Source organism: Diabrotica virgifera, chromosome 5 (assembly GCF_917563875.1).
Source record: "Diabrotica virgifera virgifera chromosome 5, PGI_DIABVI_V3a".
Classification (NCBI taxonomy): domain Eukaryota; kingdom Metazoa; phylum Arthropoda; class Insecta; order Coleoptera; family Chrysomelidae; genus Diabrotica; species Diabrotica virgifera.
The window spans coordinates 9,037,365-9,059,690 of NC_065447.1; the positions used below are offsets into that span (position 1 = coordinate 9,037,365).

Here is a 22,326-nt window from a genome sequence, read left to right on the forward strand (position 1 = left end):
CACTTTACTTTTTATTCGTTTGAAAGGCTTTTTTCAATAACAATATGTATTGTATTATGAATCATGCATTTCATAGAGTTATCCATAAAATATACATTATGCTATAAATCAATCGCTAATAAGCAGCTCAAAATGAAACGAACTTGTTAAAATGAATAATAAAAGATAATACAATTAGAACTTTATATTTTTTGTACAAGTGAACTTATATTAATTGTTTTGTTATGATATAAAAATAAGTGAATATTAATTAGCTGCGCAGAAAAAAGGTATTTTAACGAAAAGTGATATTTCCTGCTCAAGGTGATATATTTCCCATTGAGTAATGGATACAATACTAATAGCAGAAAATATTACAGATCTAGAAAGAATTTTAGATAGCGTTGTTGCAACGAGTAAAGAATTTGGTCCGTCACAAAGAAAACAAAATTTATGGTTATATCAAAGAAAAATATTAAAAACATCAATCTACACGTAAATAATAAGACGACAGAACGAGCTCAAAATTATAACTATTTAGGACAAACATTAATAAAACAAAGGATTATACCACAGAAATCAGAGTTAGAATAGAAAAGGCTAGAAGTGCATTCCATAATATGAAACATATGTATATTATTATGTAGTCGAGACCTCAGCCTCAATCTTAGAAAACGGGTACTAAAGTTTTATGTATTTTCTGTTCTTTTTTACGGTGTGGAGACATGGACTCCTAATAAACAATGTCTCAATAGATTGGAAGCATTTAAAATGTGGTTAAAATTACGTTGTTTTCAATTCCCTTTGATTTTTCTTTTTTCGTATAACAGTTGTTTTCTTCATCTTTTAAATTCATCTCTATTTCTCCATACTTCTTCTACTATTTCTGTTATTTCTTCCTCTTTGTCCATTCACTTCTATAATTCCTCTTTGTATCAGATTTTCGTTGTTTCTTCCCTTAATTTATGCATTTTAATTATTTCATTGTATGAAATAATGAAAGATAACGAATATAACAGAATAGAGAAAAATATTTCGAACGTTTTCACAAAAAAGGCAAGTCTCGAATACAAATAAAAAGTATGAAAAAGATTAAAGAAAAAGACAAAAACGAAACGGGAATTTTTGGAAACGTCCTTAAAGTGCTTACAAAAATATTACACCAAAAATAGGAACTTCTTATTTTTCCATTAAAATGTATCTGTCTTAGTGTGCCGTTCTTTTATAGTGCGTTCGATGTAGCAATTAAGTCTTCACTTGAATATAAAAACAAACAAACCAACAAGGAGAGCACTGTTGCTGTCACTTAATCACACTAAAGTGGATGTGAACAAATAACAAATAAAAAATGGATCGAACGCAACCTGTTGCAGTCCTTGTAAAATATAGAGGAGGTTTTCTAAACATGAATGTAAAGAATGTATCAAAAGAATAATGGCCTTTATTATTCCGTCGGCAGGGTCAGTAGACAGAAGATTAATGTGATTCTGAGATAGCAGTAATCGCAAAAAATGTCGTAGGGTCTTTTTACATTATTTAGTACTTTTTATTATGTTAAGTTTAAGAAGATATAAAATATGAACTCTTACGTAAATAATTATTAGTAGATTAAATCTTAAATAAATTTCTATTTTTCGAGTCATGCTTCTTTAGATTTTTGACATACATTTCTGGACAACCACTTTATTAAAATAGAATAGTAATTATTGTGTTAATGGCCGATTGTTATATTATTTGACAAATTAATAACATGTATTCACAGTCTGTTAAATATTATATATTTCCCTAGGGCGTTATTTTCCAAAGACCCTTCTTCTTCTTCTGGTTCCTATCCGTTTCGAATGTTGGAAATCATATTGGCAATCATAACCTTGCTCGCTGCGGCTCGAAACAGTTCCGTTGAAGTTTTCTTAAACTATGTTCTCAAATTCCGCAGTCATGATATTCTCCTTTTAACGGGACCTCGCTTACCTTTGACTTTGACTTGCAATGGGGACTGCAGCAGGGAGTAACGGTGCTCATTTATCACAACGTGTCCCAGATACTGCAGTTTTATGCGTTTGATGGTAAACACAATCTCCAGTTCCTTCTTAATTCTTCCTAGAACTTCCTTGTTAGGAATCCTTGCTGTTCAGGATATTCTCAGCATTCTTCTATAGAGCCACATCTCAAACGCTTCAACTTTTTTAATAGTGGCCTCTGTAAGCGTCCATGCCTCCGCTCCGTGCAATAATATATTGAGAAAACAAAACATCTCAAATGTATTTGTCTCCATATATTCTCCATTTGTCCTTTATCTCTTGGATGTCAATGATTAATTTTCCATTGGTGTCTATGAGCTTCATTTGTGTTCGCTTTTTAAAAGTACCTGTTATTTCTTTTACCTTTTTGTGTACATTAAAATTGTCATGCTTGGCTTGTAGTCTTTCTATTTCGGTACATTTCTCTACAGTCTCTTTTTCTTTAGCTTCTCTTATTTTTCTTCTAATGCATGTTTGCATTTTTTTATATTCATCTGTATTTCCTTTACTTAACCTTCTGCGTTTCATTAAGTAGAGGATTTCTGGAGTCATCCAAGATTTCTTCTTTGTTTCTTCGTTTGGTTTTAGCAGCTCCTCCTTAGAATAACACCCTAGGGTATTACATTTAAATAACTAGTTAAATACTGTCAAGTTGATAAATAACCACCTAAGTAAAACTATGGTTACCACAATTTCGTTAGAACTATTGCTGGTAAATGAATTTATTTGAAATCTAATTAATTCAAAATTTATTCAAACTTTTCGCATATAAAGAATATTTAGTCGGATATTAAACGTTGAAGACACCACGGGTATTATGGATAATAACGCTTTCGGTCAACGCATATCCCTCGGGCCAAAGACCCTCGGCGTTAACCTCAAGCGTGACTATCATTATACTCTTGGTACCTTAATAACTATAATAGATTAATATTGAAGCTTCTAAGAAATTAACTGACATATTGTGTAGGGAAGAAATTTGCAAAAACATCTACGGAAGTTAAGTAATATTAGGTTTGTTCTAGCAAACAGTCAAACTAGTCAGAAACCGTCAGCAAACAATTGGTCAGTGAGAGAACATAATACAGTCACCAGTGTTATCTCCTCTACTCGCGCTGGTCGACTTTTCGCTGATGGTTTCAAACCATTTGAAACTGATGCTAGAACAACCCTATTATTTATCTGCTTTGTATGATTATCAAAGCTATTCGAAAAATTATAGACAATTGTTGAAGAAAAACACCTAACCACTAATTTGATTTTGGATAAGAATATCAACCACTACAGGATAACGAAAAGATCAAAGTAGATTTGAAGCCTAAAATCTATTACGCTTCAGCATTACCTGATATTACAGAATCCTTTGATAATATAATATACTAATTAGTATTGATACCAGTGACATCAATCCTACATTAGTAACATAAGCTGCAGATTTTCTAAGATTGGTGATAAAATTTCCTTATCGTCAGCTTATTTTCTATTGGAAGCATTGAAGACATCTAAACAACAGCCCAGAGATTTATAATCATCATCATCTTGGTGCTACAGCCCTTAGAGGGCCTCGACCTTCTCAAGCTGTCTACGCCATTATGTTCTGCCCCTTGCTTGCATTTTCCAGTTGCCGACTCCGTTCTTCTCGGCATCTTGTGTTACCCCGTCCATCCACCTCGGCTTTGGTCTACCCCGTCTTCTCATTCCCACGGGTTGCGCTGTTAGAATATTTTTTATCATATTCGATTCAGGGGCCCGGGATATATTTCCTGCCCACTGCAGGCAGTTTCGCTTTATTATAGTGGTAAAGCCTAGAGAATACAGGAAAACTATTTTATGCACTAAATAGAGGATTCCTCAACAAGAAATATTAAGAAAAACGAATACGAATATGATAATATGCGAAATAATATAGACCAACATTGACATACGGGCTAGAACAGATTTTAAGCAGAAGATAACAGTGCAGGATACAAGCAGCAGATATGAAATATCTCAATAGAACGACAATAAGGGTCAAGAAGAGCAGACAAACTTTCAAATGAAGAAATACAAAACAGGATTAAAATGAAACCATTGCTTGGCATAATAAAGGAGAAATAATTAGCATTGCAAAACAAAAGTGATAAAGAACAGAAAATACAGGAGAAAATTCGGTTAAAAGATAACGGTAGAATAGAAGCGATTATTAATATGTACATATGTACATTTTTTACCTTTAAATCACTATTTTTTAAATAAATACACATTCATTGTTTTTTAGATTATCCAATACAATTTTCCATTATTTGACAATAATACATTCACTAGACCAATACACCAAACAAAAAACAACACACACAACTTGTTTTTGTGTTTCACAATCGCGAAAAAATCAGTTTTTATTTCCTCGTTCATTAATTTTTATTTTCGTTAGAATCGAGTTGAGCAGAGCAGATAGCGGCAGCAGCAGCAGCACACAGCACAGGTGCCTGATGTAACACTTGTTACAATTTTCAGAGGCATGCGAATAGAATCACAAGGGAATTACAGTAAAATGGATTGTCTGTTTAAAAGCCCGGTACATATATATATTGCTTCTGCTTTTCCGTTATGTTACAATGCTCTTCCAAATCCCAAACATGTGTAAACCAAAACAAAACGAGATCGACTATTTCAGATTGACTCATTTATATTACTTATATATTAGCGTATTTTATTATATTATGCAGATAGGTCTATATACCGTTTTGTGTTATATTAACGTAGTGTTTTTTATCAAAAACGTTCTGTACCGAGTTCCTTCCTGGTCCGCGTTTTTCTTCTACTTTTCCCTGTAAAGTTAGTTGCAGCAGTCCATATCTTTCGCTATTCCTCATGATGTGACGGATGTATTCAATTTTGGCTGTTGTTATTGTGGCTCACAATATTGGCTCACAATTGTGGCTACAGCTCTTTTTCTTTAGTCTTAGCAGTTCGTATCGCTATCCCCTCATTACGTGTCCCAGATATTGTAATTTTATTATTTTTATTGTGTTTATTATTTCGTATTCTTTGCCCATTTCTTGCAATACTTTCGTATTAGTTTTCTTCTGTGTCCATGATATTCTAACCATCCTCCTGTAACACTAAATTTCAAAGGACTGTAGCTTATGTGTGTTTTTGCTTCAATGTCCAGCTTTCAAGTCCTTATTAGAGTATCGAGAACACGTAGCATGTCAAAGCTCTTACTCCCAGCTCTAATCTAAGGTCTTTGTTGCAGAGAATGGTTTTCATTTTTACAAAGGCATTTCTTGCTATTTCTATTCTGGCCCTTATACCTGTTGTTTGATCATTAATGTCTGAAATCCAGGTTCCTAGATATTTGTATTTGTCAACCCTTTCTATCGGTACATTTCCCAAATATATGCTTGTTCGTATATTTGTTTTCATTGTTATTATCATATATTTGGTCTTTTTAATATTCATTTTAGTCCATATTTTTCACAGAAACTGTTTGTTTTGTTTAGCAGTACATAATTGTAGTTGTTCAGCAGAGCTTGTCATAATCACGGTGTCATCTGCATTATCTTATGTTATTAATATGTGTTCCGTTAATTATTATTCCTTCACTTTGAGAGAGTAATGTTTCTTCAAAAATGGCTTCACTATAAACATTAAATAGTAATGGAGATATAATACATCCCTGTCTAAATCCTCTCCTGATTTCAATTTCTGGACTGGGCTCATTACCTATTACAATTTCTTCTCTTTAATTCCACTAAAGGTTTTTTATTATTCTTAAGTCGCTAATAAGGACTAATTAATACATTTTATCCCATTACCCTCTTTTTTAGAATAAGTAACTTGACACATATTTCTCAGTAGACGATATCTTAATCATACTTCTGTCAACTATAACGATATCATCAGCGAATGAATAATATATTACACCGGCTCAAACATTAATAATCCAGGTAGTCTACATGCAACAGGCTAGCAATTCAATACACGATTTATGAAATTGGACGCCCCATAAAGTATACAATGTCATTTCTTTTGTCTGCACCGTTGTTTTATATTTTCTATTGATTTGGAGCCTTGGTGTACTGAGTTGCATGTTGAAAAAATAAAACAATTCTACACCATAACAGATTGTTCAATTTAATAAATCTATATAATAAATTAAAAATTTATTTTTTTTTTTTTATTAAGAAAAAGTCGCATCCACCTAATGGTTATTAGCGACGGAACAATACATAGGTTAAACAAAAATGTGGTACAATATAAGTATAGTACAATGGTAAGGTTACATGCATTATCTACAAAAACTTGTTATATTTTATTGAATACACCAACTGTTTTTAAAAAGTCAATTAAATTTTTGGTTCTTTATTATTGGCACCCAGAACAGACATATTTGATACGATATTAAAATCAATACGTTCTTGTGTATATTTTTGGCATTCAATGTTTGACAGTTACTTGTGTGTTACACGATTCACAAATAGGTGGTTCAGATCTTGAGACCAAATATGAGTAAGTAAGCCTGGTATGGCCTAGTCGTAGGCGGTTGAAAACTGCTTGCTCATAACAACTTTTATAAACTGTTTTGACTCTTTTTACTGTGTCTTTAATTGGTCTAAGTTTTAAATTTGAGTTTTGCCATTCATCGAGCCAGTCATTTAACACATATTGTTTTAACAACACTTTCAAGTCATTAGGGGCATATTGTAATACCGTTTCTGAATCCGCACCAGTCACTGCACTACGCGCACTTGAGTCTGCATCTTCATTTCCAAGGAGTCCAAATGAAGTTGACTATTCTACCATTTTGTTGAGATAAGTGAAACTCCAACGACTGCGGGAAAGTCGAAATAAGTGGTACTAAAATTGCAACTCCCTCACTTGCGCGAGCTGTGTTAGTTCGGTCTTTACGAAAGCATGTAAAATGTATTTGCGAATATGGGTTAGAAGATACATGATTAGTTTCCTGTAGACATATAATTTCGGGACAGTGTTCTGATTGAATGATATTGAGCATTGGTAAGCGATGGAAAAGCCCATCAACATTCCACTGTAAAATTGAGTTGAATGTTATGTTTCAGTTGAAGAGAGTTCACTCTCAGTAGTAGCTTCGTCACCGAGAAAACGTAGCAGTAGGGTTTTTAGCCTTGTAAAACGATATTTTGTGGCTCTGTCTGGAATATATTGATAAGAGACGGTAAGCAAATTTACGAGACCAAGGAAATCAGATGTGAATTCTTTAACAATTTCGATAGGAGATTGGCTGCCTTGAATATTTTCAATAAGCATCATTAATTGGTCATAGCTTAAAATGGACGGTGTTGATTGTTTACTTAGATATGATTCAAGTGATTCGGGGATAGGTAATGAGCGTTTAGGTTTTTTATTCTTTTGAGTTTTTGTTTTATGAGGCTGAGCAGGAAGAAGAAATGTTTGATTATCAACGACATTTTCAACAGGTGGAGATAATGTTTCCTCTATGGTTCGTTTGGTGGAGGGACAGGGTGATTCTTTCGTGATCGCTAGTGAAGTCTGTGAAATTATCTCTATATTTTCGGCTGTAGCAGAAGATTCCAGTGGAGTATTTTCGTTAGTTTTTAAATCTTGGGTTGCTTCAGAAACGGGCTGTATAATTTCCACTGATGTAGAGTTAGAGGTGTTTGGTATGGGTACTTGTGGAAATATTTCGGTATTTTTATTTTGATCATTATTAGAAGTTTGGTCTACTTGATTACCAGCATTGGTAGGAGAGTCAGAAGATTGAACAGTAGGTGGAGTTAAGGGTCCTGAAGGCTGAGAAGAAGAATTTTTATTGCTTGGACAGTTACTAGCAATGTGATTTATTTGTTTACAGATATAGGATATCATACTATCCTGCGAAATGAATATTCTATAATTAGTATTATCATAATTCAGAAGAATTGAATCTGGGATCGTCGTGTTATGCGGACTAATAAACACTTGCCTTCTAAAACTTTTTATATGGCTATATTCTGGAAGAGAGGCACTGATCTTTAGGAAAGTGATTGGAGAAACTAAGTTTAGGCCGAGATGTTTTAATTCTTGGATGATTACTTCGTGTGGGATACTTGGACAAACATTTGATAGTACTATTCTTTCTACAGGCGTTATGAGCCTTCTGGCCCTGACTGTTTCTCCATTTACCTGTATAGAACCATAGTTTGTCATAAAATCCTCAACAGCTTGCATGCAACTTAAATACATGCATATTCGATTATTAGATAGGCGAGACGAGAATAAGATATTTTTGGGATTTATTAAATTACCTAAAGAAATAAGATAATCTTGCAGTGGTGTATTATTAATAGCGCTAAAAAGTATTGCGTTTTCGTTTCCTGGGAAGAAATTTTGCTGTGAAGCTGCGGTAGAATAAGATTTATTCGCTGGGACATCCTGTATAGTAACATCTGATGACATATTGATAATTTATTTACGGTACTACCGAAACTAATTACTTTCGTTTCCCGCAAAAAACAAAACTGGTAAATTGTTTATAATCCATAAACCTGTGTCTATTTACAATAACTGGTGTAGTATACAGGAATATAAACTAACAAAACTGGTTTAAATACGCAAATATACGATTAAATAATGTATGTAGTATAAAACTTACAGTTTAAAGTTAGTTTGATCACTTTAACTATAATTAAAAACTGGTAGTTTCACTGGTAATAGACAAAATATCAAGAGCCGAGACACTACGTGTTTACAGCTCATTAACTTTTTCGGTACTCCTTAAAAATTTATTGTTTTGTCATAAAAGCATCACATAGTTCACAGGAATGCAAATAATTACAAATAAAATCAAGTAATTTTATTTACTGTCTCTATCCCTCTTTTAAATGCAATTAATTAGCTCAAAACAAATAAAAGCCTAGGTGCAGATGGAATATACCCAGAAAATTTAAAATTAATCATCGAAGAAAATATCTAAATGTTTGTCCTTTTATTCAATCGCATTTATAATATAGGAAAAATACTCCAACATTTGCTAGAGTCTAGAGTCAATATTCATCCTACTACCAAAAAAGCCAAATCCACAACACTGCAATGAGTTCTGTCTGATAATAGACAATTTCTCAACACAGTGAAAGTTAGGAAAACATCATACCTAGGCCACATACTGAGAAATAAAGTACCAATATGCTCAACTTATAGTGAAAGGGAAAACGAGGGAAAGAGCGGGCTAGGAAAAAAAAAAGACGATCGTGGCTCAAAAACATACGACAATGGACAGGGCCAAATTTTTAACAGCTAATAAGAACAGCTGAAGGTAGAGAAGAGTTTGCAATTGTAGTAGCCAGCCTAACAAGCCATTATAAATTTTTAGTTTTTAATTTTTTCTTGATTTTGAGTATATGTAGGTATGTCTTTATTATATTTTTAGAGTATTTCATTTACAGTGTTTACTTCAACACTAGAAGAAAAAATAGGGACTAAATTCTTAACCCTCATATATAATATATGCCTCAATTAATCTTGTTTGTCTAAAATTGAACAAATTTACAGTAGTTATAAATGATAATAGATTTTAATAATAAACAGTATCGTCTTTAAAAAAAGTGCCCAATTAATCACAAAATATATATTAACTATTCCACCGCGAATAATTTTCCCCTCAACAATTACTGTTTAGAAATTCTCGATGAACAAAATGATTAATGTTCACATTTACTTCATCTTAATTTCCGTAACTTTAGAGAACAATTAGAAAACCATGGTAATTATAATTATTTATGGTCTTTTTGGCACATCTGGTACAGTTAAAACATTAAATAGTGGGAGGAAATATTCGGGAAGATTTATTATTGGTTTATTGATGTTTTGATAATATTAATGGGATGGAGATGTATTTTTTCTGACATGCTTCAATTTATAATTAAAAAAATTTGTACATTCTCAATTAATTGGTATATTGTTGCATTTAAATGCGTTTTTAAGAGGTTGAATGGAGTCTTACGGGATACAACAATAAACAACACAAATAAATAGAAAATATACGACACTATAGTATAGAGTATAGAGCATAATAATGTATAGCTACGAAATTGTTACGCATTGAAAGAACGAATTAAACAAGAATTAAGAGCCATAGAGATGGATTACTGGAAAAGTCCGTTGAGATAGGGTTACAAATGAAGGAATCATACAAATGAAATGACTTGAAAAACTACTTGGAATTACACATAATAGACGGTATTTTACCAAACATCAACTTCAGAATATATTTTTTATTCGTAAAATATAGGGAATTTTTTTTATTTCAAAATATGAGAATATCTAGAATGATATTAAAGTCAAATAAAAAAATAATGAGTTAAAAATTGAAAATACTTTTGAATTTATTAAAGAAAAACATACGCTGGGGTCACAATTTACCCCGCTTGGTCATCCGAAGGTTAATGGGCACAATATGTTTATTTCTATATTCTCCTAAATTTTTTCATTAGCTATCTGATAGCGAAAATTACACGACGGTGGATATACCTCAGAGCTAGGCCCAAAAACACAAAAACACAAAGTAGTTTATTCACTATACATATAAATAATGAAAGTTATTAAAATTATAGCGTAATGATTAAAATTCTCTTCATGTACATATATGTATGAGGAAAATAAAATAAAGGCCTCAAAACAAACAAAGCAGAAAGGTAGTTATCAATTCACAAAAGGGAATATTAGTTCTTCTGAAACTAGAGAACAATACGCTAATGGTTGCATAGCTTAATCAATGTTAAACGTGAATAGCTAATCTCCAAAAAAAATCTTATTGTATAAAACTATTGTCGAAAATTACATGATTTTACAAGACATTTTACAATTACATGATTTTACAAGATTTGGCTTTTAAGGGGGCAGCCGCAAAATCTTGGGCAAACGCTATTTAAATGCATTCATTTTTCTTGAATTCTGAGGAAACTAATAAGTATTTTTCAAAAATTTAAACGCAGAATTAAAGATTACATTATTACCGACGGCCGAAAGTTCCTGAAAATTTCTACTATGTTTATTTTAATAAGTTACAGGAGTGAAAAAAAAAGAAAAAATTTAGTGTGCTTTTTAATTGCAAATATTTCATTTAAAAGAAACTGTTTATTCATTCTAAGGGACTTTCGGCCCTCGGTATTAAAGTAATCTATCATTCTACGTTTAAATTTTTCAAAAATATTTATTAGTTTTTTTCATAATACGAAAAAAATGAATGCATTTAAATAGCATTGGACCACGATTTGGCGCTTACCCCCTTAAGTAAAACTATTAGGAGTTTCTGAGCTTTTGAGTTTATCTTACTCTTTATCAAAACTTACTACAAATTATAAAGGACAAAAAACGTTTAAATCTGCTTCTTTTCAATTGCACAACTACGTTTTTCGAAATTACACAACTTCAGCTACAAACTCTACTCCATGCCTTTTTCGTGGAGACATTTTCTTTGACGTAAGATTATTTTTTTAATTTGAAAGTTTAAATTCAGCCTTTTTTAACTCTGCTACCTGTAATATCGAATCTGTTTGAGAAATTGATCCTCAAGAAAATAAAACCAATTATTGGAGCAAAAAATTTGATTCTGACACATCAATTATGATTTAAAAATAAGCACTCAACAATCGACCAGGTGCACAGAATCACAAATAGTATCGAAAGATCGCTAGAAGAAAAGAAAGTCTATTCAACTGCCTTCCTTAATGCTGCACATGCTCTTGATAAAGTCTGACATGAAGGTTTATATATAAACTAAAAAGTTTTTTACCTAAACAGCACTCAAAACTTTTAAAATCGTACATAAAAGTACGACATTTTAGAATTAACTAAGAAGACTATTTTTCAGACTTAAAAGAAATTAGAGCAGGTGTTCCACAAGGTAGTGTGGAACACCTACTTCGAAAAGGTATCGAATTTTTATCGTTGATTTGATCCAAATTTTATTTAAAAAATTGATTTCGCGCGCGTAATTCACATTCAAAATCGCCTGTCGATTAAAACGTTGTTTCTGAGAGAGCAATTCATTCTACGTAAAAAGTGCTAATAAATATTATTATTCTAAACTATCTCAGCTGCATTTCTTGTTTGAAATTTTTGGTAAATCGATATTTTCTAAAAAGATCGACAGGCAAAAGAGCACTTCGACGTCCCCGAATTCGATGGAGAGATAGCAGATCTCCGGAAAATGAACATTCCATTTGACCCTAGGTTGATGGAAGACCAAACAAATTGGAAGAAAGTTGTACAGTCAGCCAGGACCCACCCAGGGTTGTAGCGCTACGTGATGATGATGATGATGATATTTTCTGATACGGTTATAAGAAATAGTGCAAAAATGTCATTCAATTGCGAATCAATTGTGTATAACTATGTCATTTACATCCAAAATACTGTTATTGAAGTTATACTTCTTTAGGCGCGATTGAGAGTAAAATTTCATAATACTGCGCGCATGCGCACACAGACAGTATGGCGTTTAGTTGCTATCTTTCAAGTTATGTATAAATATATCAGTGCAAGAAAAGGTGTGAAAAGAATATATTTAGTCGAGGCATTGAAGGATTGAAGTGTCGATTTTTTTGCAGTAAGATGGATTTTAATGCGGATTGGTGCGTTGGATTCGTGAGAATGTCAGGAAATTTTGTGAACTAATGTAATGAATAAGAAATCTGAAATTGCATTTGTGAATAAGAAAAATGCATTTCAAAAGTGCATTTTGAAATAGTCAATTATTATGTGCAGGTACCTACATGATTCATTCTTTTGTGTTTACGAATGTTTTGTATAAATGTACCTATTTACGAATGTTTCTTCTAAAATTTAGGAATAGGTATATTAATTTTATAATACATTTAAATATGTAGTAATTTTCTTTACAATTTTTACTTACCTATTTGTTTTTTATACCTAATATCGCCCGTGTCTAGCAAGTGTCTGCGTAGGCTAGCGGTATGTGTATCTAGTTACGGACGTGTTGGTACTTGGTTCGATTCCCCATAAAGAAAAATTTTTTGTTTATTATTAATGGTTATTAACATCTTAGACTATTATATGGACTTAAAAAATTATTAAAAATAATTAAAATAATTAATCGGGATGTTGCCCAACTATTTACCCAGTTCCAAATTTATAATAATTGTCTATTTCAAAATGCACTTTTGAAATGCATTTTTCTTATGCACAAATGCAATTTCAGATTTCTTATTCATTAAATTAGTTCACAAAACTTCCTGACATTACGTCCTGACAACGCACCAAACTGCATTAAAATCCATCTTACTGCGCTAAAAATGGACAGTAAGGCCTTTTTTTGTGCTTCAATGCCTCGACTAATTAGTGTTTTTAGTAAATATATTTATTATAATTTTTGTGTCTTTGGATTTGTCTTCCTCAGGAGTAAGATGAGTATTATTAAAACATTTTTTTGTATTCTTATTCACCTTGTCTGTTTGTCACCGTGAATTGTCATTAGGTACGTCCGAACCGATACAGACACAGTCCTCGTAGCGTATTTGGCCACAGTCCTCGTAGCATTCGGCCAGAGATCGAGAGGTCTTGAGTTCGAATCCGGAGCAATCCTATACTTTTTCTTTTATTTTTTTGAAAGCGGTAAGCACAAAATTAGTTTGGTGTTTAAAAAAAAATAAAACAAACTGTTTAAAGTATATTTATTTTTAAGAAATCATATAATAGAAGTATAACTTCTTACGTGCGTACAAAGTACACACACATTCTTTTTGTTTTTATAAATAGTAGTAGATATAACCATAGTAGTAGAACACAAAAATTTTGACTCAAATTTAAAAGAAAATCAGACCGTCATATATGCAGAATAAGAAAAGTAGGATATATTATTATACCCTTCATAAATTCAAAGACAGTGGGGGAGCGAAAACTGCAGCTTAACCTTTTTATATTCTAAAATCAATCGGACCTCTATAATAACATGAATGCCAAAGACGATATCCCTATCTTCACATCTCAATAACTCAGCGACAGACGAAGCAGTCTTTAAAAAAATAACTGGCTTCGGGAAAATTTGGATATGACCAAAAAGATTTTCAAGGGATTTGTAAAGTGTATGAAAGTCTTTGACGAAATAAGGAAGTATACGAGGAAAGGTCAAGAATATCCTTCAATAAAAGCCGTCTTTTACGAAAGAATGTCTCTAATGTAATTCGGCAAAATTATAAGAAATATATTATAGTTCCAATAAATTAGAATAGTTTATCAGACAAAAGGGATAATAAAAAACCGACGTTAAGGATTATTTACAAATCAAAATTATTTGTAACATTTCTTCGTAGTAAGTAAGGATCTCAAGTATTGCCCATTTATTTTGATTTCTTTGGGTAATGCTTGAATCACCTTAGATACGCCGATGATATCGTCCTAATAGCCAACAGTAAAGAAGAACTAAAAGATATGCTCGAATAATTGGAACACCAGACAAAAAAGTAGGTTTAAGAATGAATCTCTGAAAAACAAAGACGATGACAAACACGGTACAAGATACTGCTCTCACTATTCGAGGAAGTGAAATAGAGAAGAACAGAGTATAGAGAAGAACAAGTACGAGAATATATATATTTGGGACAAGTAATAAAACCAAGCAGAGAAACTCAAACAAAGAAATTGTCGGATGTTATCTAAATACAAAATATTATCAATATTGTGTATTATCCATATTGTGTGGAACATCCGAAGTGGAAGTCGAAACGACAATAAAATAATTTTTCAAGTTAAATTATGGCTTATTTCCCAATTGAAATAGTAAATTAGATAAAGGGAATGATGATGAATCTGGAAAATGTAACGACAATCTTTTATTAAGGTTATTTAAAGGAAAGAAAGGCAAACCTTCAAAACAAATGTAAAATTTATTTTTTATTATACTTGTGGTTTAATTCCATGTGAATACAATATTTAATATTTTATATATTTTTTATTTTGTATAATTATTGCTCTACCCTCCCTTTTGTTACAAATGGTATATCATTAAGAAAATCTTCTTAATATTAACGATTTCGTATAAGCCGTTTAAATGTTAAATATAAAATCTGTGATTTCTCATTTTGTCTTTATGTAAATTTCCCCAGCATCTTCTCTCAAAGACGAATATCGATTTAGCTGGGAAAACGTTAAGTTGATGCTTTCAGGTAGATTGATTTAATTAAACCGAAAAAGAGCGTTTAAGCATTGCAATTTTTGTAGCCAAACGTCCAAATTTTTTACCTGTCTACGGAAAATAATTTTTTTGCAAAATTAGCACAGTTGCTTTTAATTTTATGTTTGGAACAGAAAATCTGTCAGTTTCCTTTTAAAGTATTGATAAATATATTAAGTAGATAGATAGACAGATAGATAAAATAACGTTTTTAATATTTACGAACTGTGAAATAAAACTTCCCTGGACTTCCTGGAGACTTCTTTTTAAGTTATTCATGCCAAGTCGGACAACTTTTCTATTTCGCAAAATTTTTGTGAGGTAAGCATTTGGTAAATAATAATACATATATTGTAAGTATCAAGGGAGGAAAGTGCTACTTTTTCTCCCGATAATGAAGTTTCAGTAATCATTCAAGGGAGGAAAAGGCACTTTACTCCCATGTTATACATATGGTTTTTCCACCTTCCTCAAGTAACAAGTCATTTTTTCATTTTTACTTAATTTATTTATGTAACTAACCAACAAAATTTATTAGAACTAAAACTAATAAGTAGGTACAATATAACTGTCAACTGTCAAATATAAGTCAAATTATTAATGTAAACATTGTTAAATCAAAATAACAATTTACTGTTTTTTACCATTCTGCAAAATACAGGATGTTTTTTAAATAAACGTTAAAATGTATAGATACTTACGTAATAGGAAATAGATATTGTACAGGGCGTCAATAAGTTATATTTCATAAATTAAATACATGACGTCACTTTGACTTTCCTCCCTAGGGAGGAAAAATATTTTCCTCCCTAGGAAAAAATTTTTTCCTGTAGTTAGCTGTATACCATTTATTACAAAAAACCATAAAATCCTTTATAAAAGGTATATTTGTTAAAATCCCTATACAGGGCTACATCACAGAACAGAACTAGTTTTCGATCGGATGACCGATCATCATCAGTGTTTACCTAAAATATGTATAACTTAATAAGATAATGCAAAGTATTTAAAATTTTGACTACGATTTTAACAGTTATAGGTTATACTCACGTGAATATTGTAAGTATTTTTATCAAACAATCCTGTAAAAAGAGTATCATTTATGACTCCATAGCGCGTCCCCATTGGGGGAAGGCGCATCATAAAGAGTCATAAAATTTATACCCTCACAGCTGATTTTTGCAGAATTTTTTGATAAAATAGTTACATTTAACTGGTAATATTGTCTGACAAATTTTTATGGGCACTCCAGGTTTGGAAGGCATTAAAGTTTTCCGTAAATTTTCCGAAATAGAAAAGTTCTTCGACTCTACATGAATAACTGAATAAAAAAAAGTCTCATGGGGAGGTAATATTTTTTAAATGGTGGGCCCAACGACCAAAAAGCCAAATATCTCAATCACTGGTAGATATAGGTATAGAAAGTAGTTAACAAAACTTAACAAATAAAAAAGTTCTATCTAAAAATGTCATAATGAATATAGTTATTCATTTAAAAAAGTTTAAAAAAATTTAAGTTCTCGTTTTGAATCACCTTAAAAAGCAAATATTATTCTATCCACAAAATGGTGAAGTTTCATTAAATCAATAGACAATTTAAAAAAATTGTACCAATTTTATTATTTATAAATGGGTGTCAAATCCATTACAGTCAATATTTTTATATTTTCTGAAATTCCTGTATTTGTACACTGTTATTTTTCAAACGACGCCAATTTTTGGGTTATTGTTTTTCACTATAATTTATTTTAATGTGTTCCTTTAATATCGTTCATTACTTTAGATATGTAATTCTATTAGCTATTATTTATTTTATATATTTTAGATATTTTTTATTTTCTTATCTTACTTTTATCATATATTAATTTAGCTTTTGTAATTTTTTCGAGAATTAATAATTCATTTGATTTTTCATAATTTTTCTTTATTCCTTAATAGATGACGGTCCTGATTTTCGTAGGTTTATATATTGTACACCAGTTTTAGCTGGTAAAATTGAGCTAGCTAAAACTTTAAACAAACATTTCAATTAGTTAATCTATCTAGATCTAGGTATTACGAAATTTCTATATAATCATCGACTACATTGAAATGGTATAATGTGGTTTGATTAAGGTTTGATTGCATTCATTCAAACTACTTACGCTAATTAGTAGATGTTTCAGTTTAATACATCGTGTGTTTCTAATTATAAAACTAATAAGATACTTATTTGTATAACTAATTTGCAAAAGCGGTTACCTAGGAATTACATAAAAATCCCTTCATCATTCAACCCGGATCTATCCACTGCTGGATATAGGTCTCCCTCAGTATTTTACAAGTATTATACTATTCAATACATGGAAAATGTATTATACTATTCAATGTAGAAATATATGGAAAAGAAAGCACAAAAATCTCTTACAATTTAGATACACACAGCGGCAAAATTAACGGAACACCTTAAAAATGAGACATGTTGGATGTCCCGAATTTCCTAAACCGATTTGAGTGAATTTTTTAGTGTGCTATAGCCTCATTATTTTAAAAAATCGATGTAATTATGTTGTTGCTAGGCAGGTAAATGTCATTTTATACCGGGTTTAAAAATCATACTGTGTTTTTTACTTAAAGTTCGGAACATCCTGTGGAATATTCTAGCATATATAAAATATTGAAATTAGAACTTAATAATTGTAGCTGTATAATTGTAATGCTACAAGCCTTAGGCTGTTTTAACATTTTGTTTTTTAATCCATTCGCTTATGTTCGATAATAAAAGAGATATGTACTTTTATATTACAAATGAGGTATGCTATTTGGTCTTGATCAATATCATTCCAAATCTCGAGAGCTAATGTTTCTACTTCTTGTTGAGAAGAATTACCTGCTGTAAATATTCGAGTACAGTTTGTGAACAAGAAATCTTGCATTATTGTGCATTAGCAAAAAAATTTTACCAATATAAGGACCCGATATCATGCTAGTTAAGTCCTTCGCAATGTAAGATCACTGATTGAACACACTCATCGCGAGTCAAATTCCTTGGAGCGTGATCCATTTCCACCAAACAACAACAAAAATACGGACTTAATTGAAACTTTAAATAATGAATATACTAATTTTCAAAACAAACCAGACACTTTTTGACTGTTAACAATTTCACATCTATTAAGTTAGTCTTTTCTCATAGACTACTTCAGGCTTGTCTATTTAACTAAGCAGAAAATGAGGATTTATTGATGAAAAACATGGCTAGTTGTTAACGTAACCTAACTTTTTTATTATCCAACATAAGCAAATGAATAAAAAAGGAAAATGTTAATAAAGCTTAGGGCTACAATAAAGTTTTAATTTCAATATTTTATATGTGCTATAACCACAGGTTAATCCGAACTTTAAGAAAAAAACATAGTATGATTCTTCCACCTGGTATAAAATGACATTTAAGTACATGACTAGCAACAATATTATTACCTCAATTTTCTTAACCCGAGAGCAGTCGCGCCGTGAGAAAAATCTCACATTTTATCCTTTTCCGTGATAATTTGATGAAAAATTTTTCAACATTGCTTTCAACTCGTAAGTGCCTCGAGGAAGATCGTGGTAATGCGTATAATTTTTTTTAATTTTTTTTAATTTTTTTCTTTTTTTTACCGAATTTATGTCTTTGGTGAGAACTAATTAGCCTTAAAATTTTAGAAATAGATATTTTTAACATAACAAGTAAATAAAAATATTATAAAATAGAAATTTGATTTAAATTCGTATTTAAATCTATATTGTGGGTTATTTTCTCTACGCGCGACTACTTACGTTACAGAAGTGAGCGCGACTGCTCCCGGGAAATATTACGACTATAACATACTAAAAAATCACTCAAATCGGACAATAGGTTTAGGAAATTCGAGACATCTATGAAACTTTTCCCATTTTTAAGATGTTCCGTTAATTTTGCCGCTGTGTGTTTTACGTTTAAATAATACAGTGCGTCCATAAAGTAACGAATAAATTCAGTATTTCGTAAACCGGCGACTTTAACGAAAAATCCCGAAACAGGTAGATGTTTATTTTTTAATTACAATTTTTTGGTATATATATCATACTAGTGACGTCATCCATCTGGGATTGATGACGTAATCTGTGATTTTTTAACTTAGAATAAGGCTAATGTGATAGCTCATTTGAAAGGGCTCATTTAATTCTCTATTCACTAATATATTAAACATTAACATAATTATTTACACAGGGCATTCAAAAAAACAATTTTAATTAAATTAATTGAGACAAAAAGAAGATTGTATGTAATTTATTTAATATAAAATACGTTTTACTGTTGTCACAAAACAGGAAAGAACATGTTTATTTGACAAATAAATATTGCTTTTCGTTTAAATTTAATGTTAAAGCTGCCACCCACCTGCCTCTTGGTAATTTGAACATTTCGTTTAAGCGAAAATCAATGTTTATTTTTTAATTTGAAGATTTTTATGTTTTCTGACAGCAGTAAAATGTATTTAGATTTAACCAAATTACATACATTCATCTTTTTGTGTCAATTAATTAATAATAAAAAAAATTTTGGACACCCTGTATAAATAATTAAGTTAATGTTTATATTGATAAATAGAGAATTAAATACCCTTTCAAATGAGCTATTACATAACCCATATTTTCATTTAAAAAAAGCATCGATTACGTCATCACGCCGAGATGGATGACGTCACTAGTATGATATATATGCCAAAAAATCGTAATTTAAAAATAAAATCTACCTGTTTCGGGATCTTTCCTTAAAGTCACCAGTTTACGAAATAATGAATTATTGCGTTACTTTATGGACACACTGTATATTACTATGAAATACTAGTTTAAAATTAAAAAATGTAACGTAGTGGATAATGCAACACAAAAAGTTGTGTACATTTCTCTTCTGGTAATTAGATCCGTTTAATTTAAAATGCTACTTTAAAACCCTGAGTTGTTTTTAATCAACTCTGATTTCATCAGCATCAGCCGACCATATGCCAATATTTTCCAAACCCTCGACATAGTTGCCAGTATACACCTACGCCTCGTTGGGTCCGACCGACCGACGTAATGAAATTTTTACTGAAACCCAGTTATTTTGACCCGCACATTTACTTTTTGCTCTGTTTTTAGAGAAGCCTTGTTAAAATATAATTTTGAAATACCTGAGACCTACATTAGCTACAAAGTGAGGTATTTACGGATGATTTTCAAAACAAAAAATTACACTGTTAGACTACATTATAACTAAAATAATTTATATAAAAGTAACTCTATATAGTATTAATGGAAATGTAAAATGACCTTCGTCGATTCTAAAACAACTCGAACAACGATTCTAAAAATAAAATCATTCTTCTGTAACCATAGCTTAAACCTATCTGTTGTTACATGGCATCGAAACCTGAACTCTGTAGGTTGATAGGATTAATCTTCTAGAGGCGTTTTAGATGTGGTTGCATAGAAGAATGCCTTGAATACCTAGTCAGTGATGCAGTGATGCATATCAACGAAGAGTATAAACCGTTCGTAAGTTATTGAAAACTATTAAAATAAGAGAAAATCATACCTAAGGCATGTTCTAAGAAAAGACCGATACAAAATTCGTCTGCTTATCATCATCATCATCTGTGGCGTTTATGAGCCAAAACCTTCTTCAGAAAAATCATCCATTCGCTCCTGTCTCAGCCAACTCTTCTCCATGCTCTAATTCCAATAGATTTCAAATCATTCTCTAAAGTTGTCTTGGTACCTAAGTCTCGGTCTTCCTCTTGCTCGTTTTCCTATCGGCCCTATTCGGTCAAAAACTTTTCTGACTATGGCATCTTCCTCTCGCCTGATTACATGACCTATTCATCTAAGGTGTACTACCTTAATGAATTTTACAACGTCAGGCTCTCCAAAACTTCTATACAACTCAAAGTTATAACGCCTGCGCCACAAACCTTGTTCTTTTATGCCTCCATATATTCGTCTTTGGATTTTTCGCTCAAAACGTTTGAGGTCTTGGTCATCATGTGTAAGTGACCAGGTTTCTGAACCATATGTTAGCACTGGTCGTATTATAGTGTTTTGTAGACAGTCAATTTAATTTTTCTATGTATTTTTGAGGCCATATCTGTCTTCTTAATGTCTTCATTCGTCTTCCACGAATATGTGGTGGGTGTCGACACCGAACTCTAGGTTGATTTATTAGGAGGATACCGCACTGATATCCTCCCACTATTTGTTCTTCGTATGGGAGGAGTATTTTGTACAATACGTTGGTCAACACTTTATATGCCATATTGAGTAGAATGATGCCTCTATAAATTATCGTACAAAAACTTGTCTGCTTATCCCAAAAGGTAAAATGAACGTCCGCAGAGGGATTGAAAGGAAACATGGCTCAAGAAAATTCGCGAACTATTCCGATTAGCTGAAGACCTTGAATAATTCTCCAATGTAAGTGCCAGCGTTAGGTAGACCTAATATTACACCGAAAAAAGAAGCCCGTTTGGATACTGCATTGATCTTGTATTTCATTAAACTTTATCTTATCATTATTACTGGGAGGTATTCATACACCTTTAGGTATAAACGTGAAGAACAATCGAGCAGGGAAAGTTAGAGAACCCGTTTTAAAGTCTTTACATAACATGTCTTGATTAATTTTGTAGGTTGTAAGTGCCAAAGGATTTTTCTGTTAGGAATAATGTCACAAATAGACCAAAAGTATTATCAACATATTATTTGTAAGTTCACACAATTTTATTCTGTCGTAGAAATAAACACAGTTTTTAATAATACGAAGCACCTTTTAGACAGAAAGAAAGCTTTGTAAAAACACAATATTGTTTATAGTGAGATTCTGTGAGGAAATATTACGCTATTTTGTAGTTTGAAAGTTTATTGGTCTTTTGTGAAAGTTCAACAAAAAACTTTCAAGAACCTTCTTTATGTAAATTAAATAGAACGTTTCTTTGTTTTAATAGTAAGTTATAGTCTTAACTTTTACAAGTTTGCCCTAAACTCTGCTAATTAAAGGCAAATATTTTACATTTTAAAGGTGCAAATGGTGTATATCTAACTCTTTCATAGGTTATTACTATACTAATATTAATATGAGCAAGTTACACGGTAAAAAATTATAAAGTGTTAATATTAAGACTAAATTTAAGATTA

At 31.4% G+C, this 22,326-nt stretch overlaps 1 protein-coding gene across 1 annotated transcript in view; it reads left to right on the forward strand.

The window, feature by feature from the left end:
- Positions 1-22,326, forward strand: part of LOC126884928 (BAI1-associated protein 3) — a 368,259-nt gene that overhangs the window by 81,500 nt on the left and 264,433 nt on the right. The window lies entirely within an intron of this gene.